The sequence below is a fragment of the Dreissena polymorpha genome, chromosome 1 (genome assembly GCF_020536995.1).
Source record: "Dreissena polymorpha isolate Duluth1 chromosome 1, UMN_Dpol_1.0, whole genome shotgun sequence".
In the NCBI taxonomy this organism is placed as follows: domain Eukaryota; kingdom Metazoa; phylum Mollusca; class Bivalvia; order Myida; family Dreissenidae; genus Dreissena; species Dreissena polymorpha.
Window position 1 is genome coordinate 181350129 of NC_068355.1, and position 23575 is coordinate 181373703.

General features: G+C 35.2%; 1 long non-coding RNA gene across 1 annotated transcript; it reads right to left on the reverse strand.

Moving 5' to 3' along the window:
• Positions 1-3836: 3836 nt before the first annotated feature.
• LOC127864157 (uncharacterized) lies at positions 3837-23569 on the reverse strand. The gene is made up of 11 exons (XR_008041537.1): positions 23425-23569; positions 22769-22834; positions 16957-17103; positions 15079-15972; positions 12512-14505; positions 11562-11707; positions 11045-11123; positions 10548-10702; positions 8006-8109; positions 6627-6771; positions 3837-6085 (listed from the first exon to the last, which is right to left on the reverse strand). It is a non-coding gene; the product is annotated as an uncharacterized LOC127864157 (long non-coding RNA).
• Positions 23570-23575: the final 6 nt, after the last annotated feature.

The window sequence follows — 23575 nt, forward strand, 5'->3', positions numbered from 1 at the left end:
AATTGTGGGGGTGGGGTGGGGGGGTATAGTGTGAGGGCGTGGTGGTCATTTGTGAGATGATCTTAAAAAAAATGGGGGGGGAATTCGAGGGGGGGGGAGGGCAACGGGGGATGGTTTGGGTGGAGTCTATTGTGGTATGTCAGGTAAGAGTAGTTTTGTCAAAGTATCAATCAAATCTAATCATAACTAAAGAAGTTATGGCAATTTCAGCAAAATTTAATAATTTGACCTTAAGAGTCAAGGTCATTCAAAGGTCAAGGTAAAATTCAACTTGCCAGTTACAGTAACCTCATGATAGCATGAAAGTATTTGAAGTTTGAAAGCAATAGCCTTGATACTGAAGAAGTAAAGTGGATCGAAACACAAAATTTAACCATAAATTCAAAGTTACTAAGTCTAAAAGGGCCATAATTCCGTAAAAATGACAACCAGAGTTATGCATATTGTCCTTTTACTGTACTCTTATGATAGTTTGCGAGTGTTCCAAGTATGAAAGCAATATATATGATACTTTAGGGCTAAAGTGGACCAAAACACAAAACTTAACAAAATTTTCAATTTTCTGAGTATAAAGGGCCCATAATTGCGTCCAAATGCCAGTCAGAGTTACATAACTTTGCCTGCACAGTCCCCTTATGATAGTTAATAAGTGTTGCAAGTATGAAAGCAATAGCTTTGATACTGCAGGAATAAAGTGGACCTAAACACAAAACTTAACCAAATTTTCAATTTTCTAAGTATAAAAAGGGCACATAATTCTGTCAAAATGCCAGTCAGAGTTACATTACTTTGTCTGCCCAGTCCCCTTATGATAGTTAGTAAGTGTTGCAAGTATGAAAGCAATAGCTTTGATACTAAAGTAATAAAATGGACCTAAACACAAAACTTAACCAAAATTTTCAATTTTCTAAGTATAAAAAGGGCACATAATTCTGTCAAAATGCACGCCAGAGTTATCTAACTTTGCCTACCCAGTCCCCTCATGATAGTAAGTAAGTGTACCAAGTTTGAATGCAATAGCATTGATACTTTCTGAGAAAAGTGGACCTAAACGCAAAACTTAACCGGACGCCGACGCCGACGCAGACGCCGACGCCAAGGTGATGACAATAGCTCATAATTTTTTCTCAAAAAAAAGATGAGCTAATAAAAAGATACAACGTAGCCGACCGAACGCGAATCATCCAAACATATTTCAAATATCGAGACACGCATTTATCGAACAAATATGTTGTTGTGGTTTGCCGTATACTAGTTCACTCAATTTAACACCATGGTTCATTGCGATCATGCTATATATAATATAATGGCAAAGTTGGTGGAATTATTGTATTTGCATCAATAAAAAACGCTATTTGTATTGCATTTGTTTAAAACACATTTATAATGTATTATTTACTTGCCATGTGTGCATGATAATTATTGCCTATGCTGAATATCTTCTTTAATGAAATTTCTGGTTTATAAATATTTCTAGTTTCGCCTAAACTCGAAAGCGTTGAATGATGATTTCCCGACATACTGCCTTGCGCATGTATATGTGTACCGTGCATTATGGAATATAATGCATTTGAAGAGCGATGACGATGGCTTTGCTGGAATGAAGGCTTATGTAAAATTCAACACTTTAAGGACTTGATCGCAGATAGGGCCATTTGCTGAAGTGTGTCAGTCAATGCGTTAAATTGCTAGCTTAAAAACGGACCTTTTGAGTTCCGTTTTAATGACAAAAAAAGGATATACGAAATAATTAAAAGAGAAAAAGATTGTTACCAGCGCTGCTCCGACCAGTGTAATTTTCTTCAAACAAGTAGTATTTAAACCACTTCGCCATCTTCACTTATCTATCGGTATACCAGATGTCATTGTATTCTTATTGCAAGTGATACATGTGGGGGTTTTACGAATCAGTCACAATTTTTTAATAGTGACTATAGTTTTGAGTTTGTAAGGATTTATATAGTGGTATCAAGTTTAAATTATTATGATTCATAAACGAAACTGATTTTTTTTTCTCTCATTATGATTCTACGTTTTTTTATATACATTTGTATCCCTGGTTTATTGTATCATTTTAATCCGTGACTAAAGTTTGAAAAATCGTCATTTCGACGATCTGTGAGCAAGCCTATTTTACATGTAAAAGTGTTAATTATGAAAACGATATTTTAACCCACAAAAAGTATAGTGTAGTGCAAAACTATTGTATCCGCTTAGCATTTTTGTGGAGATAAAACTGTTTCGCGCTGAACACCGAATACTGTATTCATCGTGTAGTACGCAATGATGCACCCCTATAATTTTCAAAATAAGCCCTTGCAGACCTAGGATTTCGTTTCAGCTATAGTGTTGAGCTACACACAAAGATATGAATGATCTGTTAATGTATATGAGTCAAAATTGTGTAAATGACACGATTTCTATTTCGCGTAGTTATAGAAATGTTACCAACAGAAAATACCGTTTATTAGTTCGAGTTTATTGACGGGAATCATCCGAAGACTTCATTGGACACCTGCACATGTCGAGAAAGGTCGAAAGCTGGGTAAGACAGCTACGCCTATTATATTGTTATGTTATTATCAAAACGAAGTTACACGCGATAGCATTCCAATGCACACGAGTTTCGTACAAAATAACTGTGTAGTCTCACACTTAGAGACAATTCAATGTCCGCGCATGATAATATATAGTAGATACATCTTGCAAAGATACAACTGACAAATAGTGTGCGCCCTTTTCAAATTAACAATGCGAACTTATAATTAAAGATCTATCAATATACATTACTAGATCTGTGTTATAATTGACTAAGAACACTATTCGTCTTAACATTACAACCCAATTAAAAGATTATTTACAATAACTGAAGAAGATCTGTAGCTCGAAAACAAAATCTCACAAAATTCACGGGGAAATTTTGTTTACCTAAATAGTAAAAACCCACCAGATTACCAGTGGTGTAGCTAGGCTAAGTGCTTAACGCACGTGCTCATGTAAGCGGCAATAACACGAGAAAATAGCATGGGAAACGGCGCATTATCAAATCTTATCATTTGTCGTCAATTGTTGTATCGTCCTTCAATTTATAATATTGAATATACCGTCCTTTTTAAACCATTTACAAGTTACGAATATAACATGCTTCAGATTTGCAGTCGAAATTAAACAATTTAAATTCATCCATTCATCCATTTCCTGTTGTTGAATGTGATTACGAATGGCCCTGTTTCAAAAACATCGTAACTGATATCTTACACTAAACCTTCCTAAACTAGACTCTTACATGCTTTGTTTCATATTAAGTTTGCTTTGAACCATGCGTTTAGTGAAATATTCTAGCATAACGTCGTAAGCATCAAATAACATCATGTCAGTAAGGATTCATCAGCAAGTTGTTTTGTTTACGTTTCATCTGACTGTTACCGATGACGACGGTGAGAACACGTTTAATTCCGTCATTGTTACCATTTCTACAGAACTGACCCTGACCCTATACCTAAGATATCCAAGCTCTGTGATAAATTCATATACATATATATATATATATATATATATATATATATATATATATATATATATATATATATATATATATATATATATATATATATATATATATATATATATATATATATATATATATATATATATATATATATATATATATATATATATATATTCAAGCTCTGTACATAAGGAATAGTTAACATATTGAATAGTTACCAAGGTCTGCAAAATTTGATGACGGACTAACGGACGAACCAAAAACAATACAATGTATATATCCCCTAAGTTAAATAGGGAAAAGCTATATAGAAGTAAAAAAAAACACAAACTATTGTAGTTTTATTTGCCGTAACAACACACGGTCACTATGCAACATACATCAGGTAACAGTTTAGATATACATGTATATAAAATACGCTTAACAGTTATCTGAAGATTATGAGGATATTTACAAAAGGTATGAAACATATGCAATAAACTACGAAGTCCATGATCAATATGAGGTATACAATCAATTGATAAAGACCTTGGCGCAGTCTCCTTAGAGTTTATACACACTATATTTACTTGTTCATAATATCTACTGATGCAACATGTTATTAATAGTAGGCAATCAAACATATTTGAAACACACAATTTACATACATAACTCTATGTTAGTACGGTAGTACAATAACAAAACAAAAAAAATTCATTCACTCAATGAAAGTTCAATATAAACAACCACATTTTAGGGAAATTTGGTCTTAAGACATTTGCTGAAGTGTGAAATTAGGAAATTTATGGAAACTGTCAGAGTAAATGCACTCCACTGACAGCAGGTGTGCAACGGTCAACGCTACACAAACTGTAACAAAACTAGTAAAATGCCACAATTCATTGTCAGCAATATGTCAAGTATAATAAAGAACAAGTATAGTATTATTGTTGACATGTACAGATTTCTTAAAGAAGCATTGTGTGCAGAACTAATCATCATCACAATTACAAAACTTTACACACAGTGTGGTCATCCAAATATAACGAATTTTAATAAATGTCATTTATGATGCATTTTGTTATTACACAAAGTGAACCCTACCACGGCAATAGTGTTTGTGCAACGATGAGTATCCTATTGCACCTTAACTATTACTTCATGAAACAAGCATATATTTTTTTAAAGTGTTTATTCCACTTCACTTATGGCTGAGTATATAGTGTGAAATAATTTGAAATTATGTACGCATTTACGTGTTACATCGAGCTGTAAACAAAATTATAATGTTACAAAAAAGATCTTTGTTTTCTTTCTTAAGCAAATAATATTGCTCTCTAATATTTCCAATAGGGACAAGTGCAATTCATTACAATTGTTAGCATATGACATCACTCTCCCTTAGTTGTCATTGATTTATTTCAAATTTCAAGGTATTAATTTTTCTTAAGATAATGTAAAACAAAATTAAACAAATTTTAAGTAGTAGATTAAATTTATTTAATGAAAAGCATTTTATATAACAAGGTGTTTATATTAGCTTAAATTTCTTTTTCTCTTCAGGATATGTCATGCTGTATGCTTCAACAGTTTAATACATATAAGCATTTACACAAGCAATGTTTTTCTATAACAATGGTTTGTACAAATAAAAGTAAACAGGGAGTTTATCTTATAAAAATGGCAACAATAAATGAAAGATTTACATCAAAAATACAATTGTTTTGCAGTTGATCTATGTATAAATGGCAAAATATACCTATATACAGTGATCAAGAAATCTTGGTTAAGTTACACACTGATTTAATATGATACAGTCTTGTCGTCTAAATGCCTATATACACATAGTATAAGCTTTTATGTCCGAAAACAAATGTCAACACTTATGAGCATGTAAGTATATGATCTAACAACACAAATTAACAATCATAACTATTGCCATTATTGATAAAACTCATATTATTCTTTAAAATATTATTTTAATTCTCAGTTTCATTTAAAGCATTCTAAATAACGCAAGATCCATTCAAATCAACAAAGTACTGGTAGTACTGGTAGTAAATACAGAATGACCATTTTAGGGAGAAAGCTGAAGCGTACAAATTCTCAACCTTTCTGAACAATTTTCTAACTAGCACATCTATAAAAGAAACTATTGCCAGTATATCCAAAGAAATTGGATATACTGCCAATATGTGTGCTTAAAATGATACTTTACAAACTATATTTAAGTTAACAAAAACCTTCAACATAAAATGACTGGCAGCACCATAGTCCCCATGAGATATGAAATAGTGTATTTTTTTAACACACCTTGGCTGGTCACATAACACAATGATGCTCGTCACATTACTTCATAAATTTCCATTTGAATTATTGTGATTTGTCATTGTGCAATTTCTATCTGAACAATGCCCCAAACTCAAATATGAGACCTGTCAGAGTAAATGCTTAACAGACGGCCGGGTACACAGCGACTAGCATATTTTAAACAGAATATATCTCTTAGCTTCCTAGGTATGACTGGAGTCAGTATGATAACAACTGATGCAACAGACTGGCTTTCTGACTAGATGGTTTGATTTCATCAATTGACGACTGAAAAAAAGAAAGACTCGTTACTGCAAATGAAAGTTTTCATTTTATTTTTGCAACCAATGAAACAATAGAACAATCACAGAACTGCCATATTGTGGTACAAATGATCTTATTTGAATCCACAGAGGATATGGTCATTGTCATTTGAAAAATATTACATAATCATAAATGAAAATATGCAATGGCCTACTAGCCGATGACCATACACAGATTTTAAGGGCGAAAGTTTTTTTGAGAAATTCATATGTCATTTCTGAAGTAAGAAAATGGTTGGCAATCACGGTCACTGATGTACTCACATTTTTCTTTTAATTGTCTCGAAACTCCACTCATGTTAAAGAAGAAAGAACCAAAATACACAAGAAGGCAAGTTCACATGATGCTTAATATGTTTGCTTTCATCACACAAGAAGCAATACTTTTCCTGCCAAAAAAAATCCGACAGCTGGATTGAAAGACGTATGGAAAAGGATAAATCCACATGCCCCCACATATCTCTGAAAGTGGGCCATAAAAATATGCAAATGTCTCGAAAACTCACCTGAGGTTCGCTCTGCATGATGTTCATAGACGGAGGTTTCTGCACCATGGGGATTCGCAATATGGAGACAATGAATGCCGCTGGTTCATGTGCTGTGACTGCAAATGTTTCCGGGACATACTCTTTGCTCCGCTACCCAGGTTTTCTGGAAATAAGGTCAATCATGTGTTTAAAGAAACAAACAAATTGAAGACAATACTAGCTTTTTCAATGATCAGAATACTGGTTCAACCCAACAACACACTTGTGGGTGTCTAAATAAGCCATAACCTTTCATATAAACAAATAAGTTAAAAGATTTAACAAAAGCCTACCTTGTGCCCATGATGTTCCACATTTGGAAAGAGACTTGAAACTTTGCAGACATTCAATACAATAAAGAAACAAGAGCTGTGTTTGTGAAACACAATGCTCCCTACTGCGCTTTGAAGCTGCATAGCAGCTATTTTAGAAACAAGGTTATATTTTGAATGTATAGGTCACAGTGACCTAGACCTTTGACCTAGTGACCTCAAACCATGTTTTATTGTAGATCTCAATGAGATGCATGCACATGTGAAGTTTAAAGAACATAGACCCATTAAGACTTTTCATATTATGAGCAAGGTTAAGTTTTTGGGACAGACACACACACAGGACAGACAGACAGGCAGACAGACAGACAGACCAAATTTAGTTTAAAGAGTGTCTATATAACAAAATTACAAGTGGGGGGTTAACATGACAAGGGTTTAATTTACTTGTTCTAGAAAAAAAACATATTACTGGATAAAAGTTAAAATGTTATGTTTTTGTATTCCTGTGTAATCAGTTGAATTTTCAGAGTTTATAATTACGCACTGTAGTTTTTACAGAAACATTAACCTTAAATACAATGATATTACACCTTCTCTGGGAAAACGTCATGGAAAAGTGCAATAAGCTTGTTTATTGCAATAGATAAGTGCACAGGTCCGTACTGGATAAGGCTCTTAATAGGCAGGGCTCTACTTCTAATAGGGGTCGCATGAAGCCAACATCTACACACTGCTTTTTAAACACATCCTTACAAACAGACAAAAAGTATGGTGGGAAAAAGTGTTGTAACCTTGTTAAATTGTGTCCTGTTATAGATTAATTTAACATTAAAATTCATTTATGACAAACAAATGTGCTGTGGATATTCAACATACATTTTCAATTTTTTAGAAAAAAAGTAATTGACTCTGGCTGGCTGATGTTGAACGAAACATATTGTAATAATTGTTCATATATTTTTACATCATTTAATAATGGTAAATCTTGTAATTTTTACTGAAACCAAATATTGATTTAAATTATATATATTATTACTTCACTTAAGCATATAATAAAAAGGTTTAAAATAAACCCCTACATACCAGATAGGGTAAGCAGCTGGAACTTCTCTTATTGATTCTGGCTTCCACGGCTGAATTGAGGACAAACATTTCATCCAGTCAAGGGTTTCATGTTGTGAAGTCATCTTGTTTATTTCAAATAATGGAACAATATTTTAAGAAAATGTTTAAAGATATATTCTTGTTCAGTAGTCAATTCATTTACAGTAAAACAATGGAGCAATATTTTAAAGTAGTGATGGCAAAATTATTTGAATATTCGAATATTCGATTGAATGGCCACTATTCGAATAACAGAATTGATATTCGCATTTTTTTCAAACGTAATTGCCATTATATTAAATGACCTGCGAGCCGCTTACTAATTGGCACCCTTAATCATTTGGGATAAACGTGTTTGATGTGACGTTCTTCGTGTCAAACTGCGGCCCGTATCAGCGTTGGTGTACGGAAAAAACAACCTCCGGAAAAAAAACCTTTCCTAAAAACAGCATAGCGGAAAAAGCCCCCTTTCACATTTTGCATACGCGGAAGAAACACCCTCGATAGTTTTGCATAATACGGAATAAACCCCCCTTTATATCGGTATAAACCCCCTTCCATTTTTTACTAACAGTTAAAATCACATGTAATAAGCGTTGACGCTTGTATTTGTGGTTCGTTTATTCGATAGCGTTGGTTTTAATAAGTGTTTGTTTTTTAGAAAAGGTGTCACACTCAACTCCAGATATTTTATTCATTTGATCTTATGTTAATAAAAGTGGCTATAAAAAAAGGTTAAGCAACCATTCAGAATTTCCTGACCAGTTACGTACCACTTCGCAATGTCCTATATCCTAACACAATTTACGCCCGGTTTATTATTCAGAAACTCAATATTTCTGACTGGATTTTTAAAATTATGAAATGAGCACAACTGCTTATTTTCAATCACAAAAACCATAACAACTATGATATGAAACGATGCATGAAGTAACTGTTGAAAAACTCCATCAGTCAGCTATAAAATAGAAGTTTATGGGAATCTTACACACATCCTTTAAGCTAAATGGTGTACAAAAATTTCGTAAACGTGATTTTGTGCGATACGATCTCAAAAAGTCCCCAGGCAGAACTCAATACATGTCAATATGGAAAACATTTTAAAGCTGATCATCACTTCATATCTAGAGGCGAAATACAACATACTGTAAAATGAACTGAATGGTTGAATGGTTTCGTTTAATGAATACATGCAGTCAACACACGCAAACACTTCTTTATGACCCAGAGGACTGACTGGCTGACTGACTGGCTGACTGACTGGCTGACTGACTGTCTGAATGACTGACTGACTGACTGACTGACTGACTGACTGACAGACTGACTGACTGACTGACTGACTGACTGACTGACTGACTGACTGACTGACTGACTGACTGACTGACTGACTGACTGACTGACTGACTGACTGACTGACTGACTGACTGACTGACTGACTGAACATATATTAACAAACAAATACTCTCTTTTTTGTCAATTAGGTGCCAATTAAAGGCTTCAATTGACTGGCGAATAATAATTTAGTTTCTGTAATCACAGTTTGAAAAATATTTCTTTTTATAAACGTACATGATATCGTTATTTTAAAATTTCAAATAAAAATAAAATTCTATGACATTATGTTTTTCCTTATATTTGTTCTTGAATATTTGGTGTACTGTGCATGCCTTATTAATATTTTTCTTTATAAACACGTACATGCTATCCTAACTTTAAAATTTAAAAATAAAATAACATTCTTTGACATGATGTTTTTCCTTCTATTTGTGCCCGATTACAGTATCGGTCATAGTATTAGTCGACAGCGATACACTTATTCGATAGCAACGCTAATAAACAGCCTCGTATTCAGCACACGGATATAACTTATAAAACAATGGAAGTTAACACAGAACAAGTTTCACTCTGATATATTTTGTCCAAAAAGGCTTTTTTAAAGTTTGTTTTTACAATTAAGCTACATTTTCTTTCTAATTCCCTACAAAACAATTGTATATTCAATTTTCTGTGTCAATTAATATGTATTATCCCTACCGGATACGAAACTGAGTAATATAAGTTAATTCAATCCAGCCGTTTTATGCGAATATTCGAATATTCGATTGAATGGATTTGCGAATATTCGAATACCGATATAGGTATTCGATGCCATCACTATTTTAAAGGAAAGGGATTTTTCTTTCTAAAAACATTTCGTTGATTGTGAGCGATTGAGCAATATTTGAATGGAAATGTTAATACATGTAGACGTTTATCTTGTTGATGCCCTGTTTTATAGTTATTGTGTTCACTGTAAATATAAAAACACTGCCTTCTTTTGCGTTTTAAACTGGGAAAATCAGTATTTGGTTTCAAATCAGTAAAAGAAATTTGCGATACCATACACTATATATTGCACTATATTGGTATAATTTGTGGTTAGATATTTGCATGTTTATTTAAATATGTTGCCACTTTTGAATGTGCTTTAGTCATGCCATTCGGGTCAGTCAACCTACTCATAAAATCTGTCAACAAATACCTTTAATATCTTACTGCCATGACCACCCAAGCCCATGTGATTTTCAACATGATCCCCATGTGAGCACTGTGGCAAGGTCAATGTTGCGCTGGAGGATTTCATCACAAGGCACTGAATGGTTTGAAGCGATTCTCAACCTGGTAAGGAGAGGCAGACTGAAAACAAATAGAACAATCAATCAAAGCAAACTTAAATATATCAATATGCTTAAAATAAATATATTTAATTTTTTTTTCAAATAGTTAATATTAAAATGGTTAAGAATAAATTAAATGTATACAGACTTTTTTGCTTTCATACTTCTTATAGTTTTTATACATACGCACCAGTTCTGTTGATGCATTATGTCATATACCATTACGATCTTACTCGAAAATAAACAAATATCTTCAATAACTCCAGTAGGTTTCATTAAAACAATTAACATTGTGCCGACATTGCTGAAAACTGCTACAACTAGGTTACCTAAGGTAGCTAAAACATAGAAGGCAGCTTACTAGACTGCTGCTGCTGTTTTTGCTGTTGTGCTCGCGTGGCATGGTTGCTGGGATACAGCTGGAAACTGACCATGAACAGCTGAAAAACAAAGATATATTAAAAACGTTGGTTCCATGAAACATAATTGATATTTTGCAATAAAAAACAACTTACTATTCACACACCTCAGTGCAACTGTGGCCACTTAATCACCCTGAATAAAATATAATTTACACAGCCTCTGAATTCCCATGTAAGTTGAGATACAGAGACAGTAAATTAATATTGTGCAATAGAGTGACTTAGCCAATCATAAGTTTGAGCTTTGTCACAAAATAACCACACTCAACCCACAATTCATATGGATCACACAATTAAAGTTCAATTTTATCCTTTGAAATGTAGATGTGGTTTGATACAAAACTGTTTACATTAAATGCATACAAAACGCCCCTCTTACTAACAAACTGACAGAAAATTTACTCCAATAAAACCTCTCCAAAACTTGGTTTGTGGGGTTTAATTTCCATTAATCACCATCCCAACCTTGCAGGTCATGTTGCTCTACTGTTGCTGTGATGTTGAGATGTTCAGAGATAATTGAGACCATGGTTTCATCATGAACCTGCCCCCATGGCTGAGGCTGCTGCTGGAGCCCAGATTGGTACTGGTTTGCATTCGGCCTGGAATCCCATTTCCTATTACTCTTAAGGGTCACGTTTGACACAAACAAACTGTTCATTAGCTTGGTAAAGTTTTCAAGAAAGGGTGCCTTTTTCATTGACATTTTGTCCATTGAAATACAGTCACCATTTGACATACAATTAGACAAAGGAACAAAACACAACAAAGCACTACAAGGTTTATCCATGTGAGCAGTACACTCATATGCATATGCACAGTCGAGCAAATTACGACTACTTGCAGAAATTCTGATTGCTTTTAAGCATAGAAAAGACCCAACTTCTCAGACAGTTTATACACCAATGAAATGAAGGACTACCAAAATAAAACTCTTTAAAGGCTGTGTTACATTTAAATGCAAAGGCCGACATGGTTAATTTGCCAATTTTATCTTTATTAAAGGACAATATTTGTGAGCTGCTACAGACAATCTGGCTGGTGACTATAAAACTTGTCATGATATGAGTCGCGTTATTAGAAAACTGAGCTTAATGCATGTGCTTAAAAAGTCATCCAAGATTAGCCTGTGGTTTCCACAAAAACATTTATATAAGGCCATCACAAAAGATAATGTTTGTTGGCAAAATATTAGCCTCATTCTGGGAAAAATGGGCTTAATGCATCTGCATAAAGTGTCATCCCAGATTAGCCTGTGCTGTCAACACAGGCTAATCAAGGACGACATATTCTGCGTTTTTTGTATTTTTAGTTTAAAGGAAGGCTTTTCTTAGCAAAAATCCAGTCTATGCAGGAAGTGTCATCCCTGATTAGCCTGTGTGTCATGGACACATATCCATACATACCACCTATACACAGGAAGTGACCCCATGCGTTCAGGCCTGGCTTAAGAGAGAGAGCCTGTTGTTCAGCTGGGCACCAATCTGTGATTGTACGGGGTCCTGTAGGAAACAGCTAAAAAGTACAGAAATTTTATCATTTTTTAATTGACCTCTACACACATAAAAATGCATTTTAGTCGCAGTAGTGTGGTCATTAATTTAACCTTTTCCTGGCCTTACTGAGTACATATACTTATGCCAGTAACAGACAATTGCCGTACTAGAATCAGAGAGAGAATGGCCTTAGAAATTATTTCATGACCATTAAATTATTAAATTAACAAGTTATGTGGCTGACTCAATTCGAAAGCAAAATATGGCTTCTTTTTTCAAAATACTTAGAAGAAAACAACATCTTCTAACCTTTATTAATATTACTGGAAAATGCTTAATCAGCTAAAAAAGTGTAATTGCTGTCTAGTCAAACAATAATTTGTAACCATTGTTACATAGAATATCCCCCAATGCCACAAGTCTATGTAGCAGAGGTTATAGAATTTCTAAGTTTTGTAATTTTTAGAGTATTATGATACAAAATGTACATGCACAATCACGTATGAGATTAAACAATACCTGAAAGTTTGAATGCTTAACGTTGAATTGTAAGTGAACGCCCACACACATATGAAAAGACAAACAAACGTCTGTCCAAGGTGATTCCTATATACCCCAATTACCCGGGGGCAATAATTAATAAATATCTTCACTTCATATTCTCACTCCAGGGGCATATTTGTAAACTGAAAACCTGGACAGGTGATTAATTTCAATTTATGTAAAAATATATTAAATTTTGTTACCAAATAATAAATGAAATGCAGATTAATTTTTTTTAAATGTTGACTGCATTTCAATAATTGTTTAATTTAAATAAAACATCAGTATTTTGTATAATTTATGCAAGGGGTTAATATACAAGTGAAAACAAACAAAAAAGTATGAAAATATGCCCTTACCCCCTATGGTTAAAACTGATATCAAATCAACTCTAATATGCATTTTATTAACTCAGTTTGAACAGTCAAAAACCGCAAAATTCCTGATTGGTAATAAGAACTTTTCTCCAAAAAGGTCAGAAAAAAGCTGATGTAATGTGAACTAAATGTGCAACTCTAAAGTCTTAAAAAACTGGGCTAAATGCATAAGTGTAGAGTTGTTCCAGATTTGCATGTACAGTCTGCACAAGCTAATCAGCCACGACACTTTCAGCTTTTATGGAATTCTTTGTTTTAAGGTACATTCGGAAAGTGTGGTCACAAATTAGCTTGGGCAGACTTAACACGCTTTCGTGGGTAAAACACTTTAGGCACATGCATTAAGCCCTGTTTTCCCAGAGTGCAGCTGAAATACTTCCTGTTTTTGTTGCTGCTGCTGCTGCGACAGGGCCATAGACAGAGGTTGTGTGAGTCTTGAAAATCATCAGCCACGACACTTTCCGCTTTTATGGAATTTTTCATTTAAAGGCTTATTCGGAAAGTGTGGTCACTGATAAGAGCGGGCAGACTTAACACCTTTATCTGGGACAACACTTTAAACACATGCATTAAGCCCTGTTTTCCCAGAGTGCAGCTGAAATACTTCCTGTTTTTTTTGCTGCTGCTGCTGCGATAGGGCCATAGACAGAGATTGTGTGAGTCTTGACGTTAAAGTCACCGCCCTGAACAGGGAATGTAGGCCAACACTGCTCCTCAGGCACAATATTAGAGAGCAACATATGGAGGTCAGTCACGTTAACAGACGGGTCACTCATCGTCTGCTCTATCTGTGGATCAGATTGTTTCACCTCGAGCGACTCATCGGGACAGGAGTGGAACTCACCAAGGCTCAGCTATTGGATTTGCTGATGTAGCCGCCTTGCGAGAAGATGTTCATAAGTGAAGTGCTGAATTTCTTAAGCGAGTTTTAGTATATGTGCGAAATGATTCAACGATGTTCGTCTTGTTGACTTATAATTTTATCTGAAAAGGAAATGGAACGTTAACCATAAAAAGTGTTTTTAGTGACAAATGAATAAGCCTTGAATATGAATACTGCTACACCTTTCTTAACATCTACAATGTGTTTTTTCCGCAAATTAGCACTCACAATAGCATTGTAATAATGAATCACATGCACACACTTATTAAATTGAAATGTTTGGGGCTTAAAACAGCAAGAAATACATGGAAAAGTACAGTATGTAGCAAGGTGTCATAATTATATATATATATTTTTTTAACCGGCATAACTTCAGAAATTTAAATGTGAGACTATGCCACTTTAAATGTCACTGTGACACAATACAACTGTTTCTTAACAAATACTTAAAAAATTTATAATTAGTGCTATAAATATTAATGTCACTTATGACAATGTTAAACTTAAACGTGTTGGAACCTATTAAATATAAATAATTTTTTTTAAGCAAATCTTTAGTTGGGAACTTAAGACAGTAATTATGGGAAAAATATGGAATAGACTTTTTGATATTAGGAATGGTGCTGAATTTTTGCCCCAACTTTTACAAAGTAAATAACACTGTAAGGTCTCACCTGAAGCTTAAGAAGCAGAGATGACCTTCGAGCCTCGCTGATAACGCTAAATGCTGAGTTTGCGTTCTAACTAACGTTGGGTTGAGAGTCGAAGAGCAAACTGGATGACACATCAAAACTGCTGTCATTTTTCAACGCCTTCTTTATCGTCGAATCAATGTGAGGCTGTTTGGTCTTGAAGTGGTTAGTAACACACTCTGATGGGTTCACCTTTAGCACCTTGTTGCAGATGGAATTCCCACCTGAGGCATGCCCCATGCATGTACCATGCTTGACTCTTCACAACGAAGTTGGTACTGCCTTTCTTTGTTAGCAACTGCGTCAAAAATAAATGCATTCTCTTTGGACAGTTTGGACACCTGACAGGACAAACCTGGACTGTCCCTTAAGTTTAGACCATCCAGGAGTATCCCCGGTGGAAAGCTTACGCTTCTGACTTAAACTCTTCAAACATTCCCGTGATTTTCTCCTGTTCCTTGCTGCAGGTCTGTTTGTCCCAAAAAGAATGGAATGAGTTATCCAGCTTTGTATTTTTTCGTAATATTCAATTTAATGTCAAACAGCGAGAGCTGACTGTTAGTGTTACCATAACAGCTGCAATAACTTCTTATGTCTGTAACACTTCTACCAGCTCCGACACTTGAGTCTATCAAACCAATCAGGGCCCAAGTGCAGACTCAACACGGACATTGCGCTTGTTGAGAAAAATGTGCAAACACTCTATGTGCTCAGAAATTGCTATGGGATGGAATTGTTAAACAATGCTGACTCTTTGATGCCGGAGGTCAAATGGGAGGAGCTAGGGGTCAGGGGAGGGGTCGTGCTGGACTGGGGCTCCAGCGGGTGCGACTTGTGTCGTTGCCGTACCAACTCTATATCAAGGCTGGTGCTCTTCTGAAAACATGGGTAATATGAACTAGTAAAACAGGTTTATATTACAATCTATAACAAACTATGCCTCTTGATAGGATGTGAAGGATTTCAGCGGCAAAACTTCAGACTCATGAGTTTTGAATCTGGCATTTCACTGGTTCCTTGTCCGAAATAGAATGACATTTTATTCAGTCAAACCATTTCGTACTCAAACATCTAAATTGTTGGTCAATACTATATTAACCTGTCAATTCATAATTAATATTTTTAACTTGCAGATTGCACATGTAAAGTGTTTTCCCAGATTAGCAAGTCCACATAATCAGGGAGGACAATGTCCGACTAGACTGGATTTTCATAAAGAGGAGACTTCCTTTCAAAGAAAGATAACTTTAAAGAGGAAAGTTTTGTCCCTGATTATCCTGAGTGGACTGCACAGGCTAATCTGGGACAACAATTTAAGCACATGTGTTTAGCCCTATTTTCTCAGAGCGCCGCTTATTTAGCTTTTTAGCCACTTCTTCCTGCATAAAAATAAAAATATCAGGGAACATCAACTTGTTAAAACTCTAATATCTTTAAATGGTACTCGTTCTATTAAGAACTTTTCTTTTATAATGCCCTCACTGATGTTTTACTGTACATTTATATTTCAATAAATTGGAGGCAAAAAGTTAACATTAATGTCTTCCCAAAGTTAAAAAAACACAAACAAAATTTTACCATGCCAGATCCTTGATTGTTAAAATCTGATTAAATTCACAAAAGAAAAACATTCAAAAGTAAATTAATATGTAACGAAAGTTGAAGACAAAATTAGACCGCAACTAAAGAGAAACAACTCACTGCTGATGCAAATCTTCAGTTACTTCCTTTCTTATTGTAGGCTAAATAAATAAAAAGCAACTTAAGGAAACAACTCACTGCTGGTGCAAATCTTCAGTTTTCTTCCTTTTTATTGTCCGTTAAATTAATTAAAAAAGCAATTAAAGGGGAACAACTCACTGCAAGTGCAGATCTTCAGTTCTCTCCCTTGTTAGTGTCTGCTAAAATGCAATCCCCAGACATGGAACGGCCGCGTACCCCGACATCACTGGACTTTGATACGGTCGAGCCTTTCACCAGACAGTTGTATTCTTTGCTGAGCAGTAGCTGTAACATTGAGCAAACCAATATGGAATATGGAAGCCCAGTTAGTCTTTTGAACTAGAATGTTAGCAATACAACAGCAATATTTTTTCCCAATTGTTTAAAGTACCTGAACCACACCAATTGGGAATAATAAGCGTGATAATACCTGACAATTGGACAATTTGCAGTGTGAAATAATCTTCAAATTGGGAATTATGGGTCGTTTTAATTTCATCGAACTTAATTTCACAAATCCATCAACATATTCTTTTACATGTGTTTTTAGTTAAATGTTCAATTTCAGAGCTCATTTTATTAGTCCAATAGCATATAAGAAGGTGCCTTTTACATGTTCTTTAAAAAGAAGAAAACACATGACTGTTCACATATACACCTAGGAGTAAAATTCTAAGTAAAAGGCCATTTACAATGTAACATGAACAACTACCAGCTAACACAACTAGTTTGCCCGTACTGTGAAGATGCCCAAAACTCCACATTTTCTCAGTAACTAATCCCATGGCACCGGTTTTTCCAAGTTATTTGCAAACATTAATTTGGTTTGATATGTTCAGTTGAGGAAAAATAAATGTTTCAGTTTAAAAATAACCAAACTCCCACAAACACAAATCAAATCACAGGGCTTGTTTTGTCTCATCCTTGTGAAGGGGCTGTGGCCCCCTCAGTATGTAAAAAATTGAGTCACAAACTTTTCAAAATTGTGAACAAATGAGTCACAAACTGTTCAAAATTGTCGAAAAATGAGTCGCAAATTTTTCAAAATTTTGCAAACTTTTTACAATTGTGAAAATTTGAGTCAAAAGCTTTTTAAAATTGTGAACATTTGAGTCGCCAAATTCTCAAATTTGTGAAAAACAGCCATTACGTAAGAAAGAAAAAAAGCTCTAAATGATCATGTCCCTTCCAGACAGGAAACTATTAAAATAACATGCTGACTGACACAAAAAATTGGGTCCCCATCAATCAGATATATGTTGACATAACATTTTGGAGTTTTCAAACTTTTTTGTGGACACATAAATTCAAGGTTTTCTGATTCTGGCGTTATGTGTTTGAATTGAATTCATGCATCAGTAAATCCACAAATTCAACGATAATTAATGTCCCCCAAATAATAACGATTTTACAGTTTATAAAGTGTTTTGCAATGCTTTATTTAATTTTATTTCTACTATACATCAATAGCTTCTCTACATACGTTTTTATTGTATTCTTGCATTTGTTTCTTCTTTTTTATTAAAATAAATTAAGATTTCACAATCTAATAAGACTATGTTTACTAGCTTGACTACCCATTTACAGTAAGTAATAAAAATCTCATACATTCCTAAGATAAGTATCGTTCAACAATTATTTTTAATTTGCATGTACATGTACATTATTGTCTCATATTTGTTCTCATCAGAATTTATAAATACCCCTCTACAACAGATTTGAAGCAGACTTAACTTAAGCCCTGTTCTGGCAAAACGGGGCTTAATGCATATGTATAGTGTTGTCCCACAGGCTTACCTGAGACGACGCTTTCCATGAAGACTTGATTTTTGTTTAGAAGAAATCCCTTTAAACGAAAATTTCCTAAAAGCGTAAACTATCATACTTGATTAGTCTGTGTGCACACTGCATAGGCTTACCTGTGGATTGCACTTGCAATGCATTAAGCCCCATTTTCAAAAAATGATGCTCACATTATATCACCTTGTACAACTCTGTAACAGATTGTAGACTGTCTTCCTAGATTAGCATGTGCAGCCACACAGGCTTATCATGGAATTTCTGCATAGATGGAATTTTTATTTAGAAGAAACTTCATTTAAATTAAAAAATCCATAAAGGTGAAATATGGAATATGCAAACTGCACAGGCTAATCTGAGACAACACTTTACACACATGCATTAAGTCCTGTTTTCCCATGCAACCTTACATTGTTGCCATTGCATACATGAAAACTAACTCTAAAGCTTTTATTACACTGTTCTGGGAATGAGGCCGGGGTCCTTCTAATTGAGAACCAATGCATTCCATGGAATCATATTTATAAGCTTAATTAAATATCTCACAACTTTATAAAAACTCAAGGTCTAATGAGGATGACAGAAATTCTCGGGGTGTTGTGTAACTGAGGTTCCTGTATGATAAGTTGGAAAGCATCGAGCTGAAGAAGAGTTTGAGTTATTGATCCTCAAGTAAAACAAGTCCTGCTGTAAACATGATATACACAATAAAAGACGCCATTTTATGTTTTGTTAAATCATATCATTCTTGTCAATTTCATCTTTAACATTCTTAATACACAGGTTACACTGTAAACCATTATTATTTGAGGGACATTATTTTGGTTGATTTTAAGGGTTCACTGATCCACAAATTTATCACACACAGAAAAGTAACTGACACAAATTCATCATTTATTTTTCTGAACTGAGGAATCCACAAAATAAACTAATGTGTCCGTAAAAGTCTTTTTGACCACGAAATTTCGGATGAATATATATACGAGTTTACACTATACAAACAAGTAAAGAGGATATTTTATCTTAAGTAAATTCACACTTTTCTTTTCCACCTCATCTTTTTTGCATTCTTAATACATAGGGGATACATAAGCAGGTCTTTTCCTGGCGTATTTATGGGTATGTGAAATGGACCCATACGCAAAGCGTTTTTCTTTCTTTAACAAGGGCTGTTTGTATGAACATGCATGCCCCAAATATGGGCTGTCAGTTGTAGTGGCAGCCATGGTGTTAATACGTTTTTTGTCACTGTGACTTTTGACCTAATGACCTGAAAATCAGTAGGGGTCATCTGCCAGTCATGATCAAGGTAACTATAAAGTTTGATGATCCTAGGCCTAGGAGTTTTCTTGAGACATCATTCGGAAACAATTTTACTGTGTCGAGTCACCGTGACTTTTGACCTAGTGACCTGAAAATCAGTAGGGGTCACCTGCGAGTCATGATCAATGTACCTATGAAGTTTCATGATCCTAGGAGTAAGCAGTCTTGAGTTATCATCCGGAAACCATTTTACTATTTCGGGTCACTGTGACCTTGACCTTTGACCTAGTGACCTCAAAATCAATAGGGGTCATCTGCGAGTCATGATCAATGTACCAATGAAGTTTCATGATCCTAGGCGTAAGCGTTTTTGAGTTATCATCCGGAAACCATTTTTCTATTTCGGGTCACCGTGACCTTGACCTTTGACCTAGTGACCTCAAAATCTATGGGAATCATCTGCGAGTCATGATCAATGTACCTATGAAGTTTCATGATCCTAGGCCTAAGCATTCTTGAGTTATCATCCGGAAACCATCTGGTGGACGGAAATACAGACATAAGGACGGACGGACCGACATGAGCAAAACAATATTTGTACTGTGTTGAGTCACCGTGACCTTTGACCTAGTGACCTGAAAATCAGAAGGGGTCACCTGCGAGTCATGATCAATGTACCTATGAAGTTTCATGATCCTAGGAGTAAGCAGTCTTGAGTTATCATCCGGAAACCATTTTACTGTGTCCGAGTCACCGTGACCTTGACCTTTAACATAGTGACCTAAAAGTCAATAGGGGTCATCTGTGAGTCATGATCAATGTACCTATGAAGTTTCATGATCCTAGGCATAAGCATTCTTGAGTTATCATCCGGAAACCATTTTACTGTTTCGGGTCACCGTGACCTTGACCTTTGACCTAGTGACCTAAAAATAAATAGAGGTCATGTGCAAGTCATGATCTATGTACCTATGAATTTTCATGATCCTAGGCGTAAGCGTTTTTGAGTTATCATCCGGAAACCATTTTTCTATTTCGGGTCACCGTGACCTTGACCTTTGACATAGTGACCTAAAAATCTATAGGAGTCATCTGCGAGTCATGATCAATGTACCTATTAAGTTTCATTATCCTAGGCCTAAGCATTCTTGAGTTATCATCCGGAAACCATCTGGTCGACGGACATACTGACATACGGACGGACGGACCGACATGAGCAAAACAATATACTCCCTCTTCTTAGAAGGGGGGCATAAAAAGAGAATTAGGCATTCGATCACCAAGTGTGGATTAAAAGTGTTCACTGGTGACACCACATGTCTGCACATGTGTAGATACAGTTATAAAGACAAGGGCTGTTTGTAAAACATGCATGCCCCCTATATGGGCTGTCAGTTGTAGTGGCAGCCATTGTGTGAATATGTTTTTGTCACTGTGACCTTGACCTTTGACCTAGTGACCTGAAAATCTGTAGTGGTCATCTGCCAGTCATGATCAATATACCTCTAAAGTTTCATGATCCTAGGCCTAATTTTTCTTGAGATAACATCAGGAAACCATTTTACTGTTTCGAGTCACTGTGACCTTGACCTAGTGACCTGAAAATCAATAGGGGTCATCTGCCTGTCATGATCAATGTACCTATGAAATTTCATGATCCTAGGCGTAAGACTTCTTAAGTTATCATCCGGACACCATTTTACTCTTTTGAGTAACTGTGACCTTGACCTTTGACCTAGTGACCTGAAAATCAATAGGGGTCATCTGCCAGTCATGATCAATATACCTATGAAGTTTCATGATCCTAGGCCTAAGCATTCTGTAGTTATCATCCGGAAACCATTTGACTATTTTGAGTCATTGTGACCTTCCCCTTTGACCTAGTGACCTGAAAATCATTCTGCCAGTCATGATCAATGTACCTATGAAGTTTCATGATCCTAGGCGTAAGCATTCTTGAGTTATCATCCGGAAATCATTTGACTATTTCGAGTCACTGTGACCTTGACCTTTGACCTAGTGATCTGAAAATCAAAAGGGGTCTTCTGCTAGTCAAGATCAATATACCTATGAAGTTTCATGATCCTAGGCCTAATTATTCTTGAGTAAACATCAGGAAACCATTTTACTATTTCGGGTCACTGTGACCTTGACCTTTGACCTACAGACTTCAAAATCAACATGAGTCATCTGCGAGTCATGATGAATGTACCTCTAAAGTTTCATGATCCTAGGCGTAAGCGTTTTTGAGTTATCATCCGGAAACCATTTTTCTATTTCGGGTCACCGTGACCTTGACCTTTCACCTAGTGACCTCAAAATCTATAGGGGTCATTTGGGAGTCATGATCATTGTTCCTATGAAGTTTCATGATCTTAGGCGTCAGCATTCTTGAGTTATCATCCGGAAATCATTTTACCATTTTGAGTCACTGTTACCTTGACCTTTGACCTAGTGACCTGAAAATCCATAGGGGTCATCTGCCAGTCATGATCAATATACCTATTAAGTTTCATGATCCTAGGCCTAAGCATTCTGTAGTTATCATCCGGAAACTATTTGACTATTTCGAGTCATTGTGACCTTGACCTTTGACCTAGTGACCTGAAAATCAATCTGCTAGTCATGATCAATGGACCTATGAAGTTTCATGATCCTAGGCCTTAGCGTTCTTTAGTTATCATCAGGACACTATCTGGTGGACGGACAGAAGGACCAACAGGCCAATATGATTTTATTCTTTTAATATTAAGTATTAGAAATAGTTATATTAAATTTGTTTTTCTGAAATCAATGGACTTTTCGCACGAAAAAAATAAAAATCCAAAAATTGCATTTTTTCCAAATTGGCCATGAAAAGGCCTGATAATTAAAACGTCTTTGTTACCTTCTGTGTATTCAGGTCATCCTTGTCCACCACATCCTCAGCATCCTTGTCCTGACTCAGCAGCGACTGGAGCAGCAAAATAGCTTGATGTTTTTCTTGTATGTATATTTAGGACTCACACAAATTTATATAAATGTAATGAAAATCAATAACAGATGTTCAACAGCATAAAATATGGCAAATTAATAAATCTCACATCAAGTGTTACCTTTCTGTAAACATTGTGTAAAATATAAATATATACTCCTCCAAAGATTACTTAAACAACATTTTATTTAAAAAATATTCATCCATATACATTTCTTACATGGCATGGTGTTTATAGAAATGAAAGTCTAAAAATAGCCTCAGTTGCTATGTACATGTGCATCTATGTACAAATATGAAATTTTCAGTTGAAATGCTTTGTTTTTTCATGCACAGTTTACAAGAACTAAATGTTAGGACCATAATGACACAAATGATATGACAACATAACATATTATGCATTAGATCTAATGTTCTAACAAAACCCCTCACATTGTGTAATCAGATAACAATATGTTTACATAAATTATTTGTATCTTTTAGCTACACACTTACACTACTATGTTCGTATGCTAAACAACACATTGTAATTGAAATACTAATCACTAATTACAACAACTAATACATACATGTACACACTATTCCACTCTGAACACCAGGATGTTGTCGTCCCACTGTCCCACAATGATGGATGATGTGGTGCTGCTGTAGCAGACTGACCGTGGGTTCCACACTCCATCCTCCTGAGTAGCCAGCGTAGCCAGCTTACTCTCTCCCTTC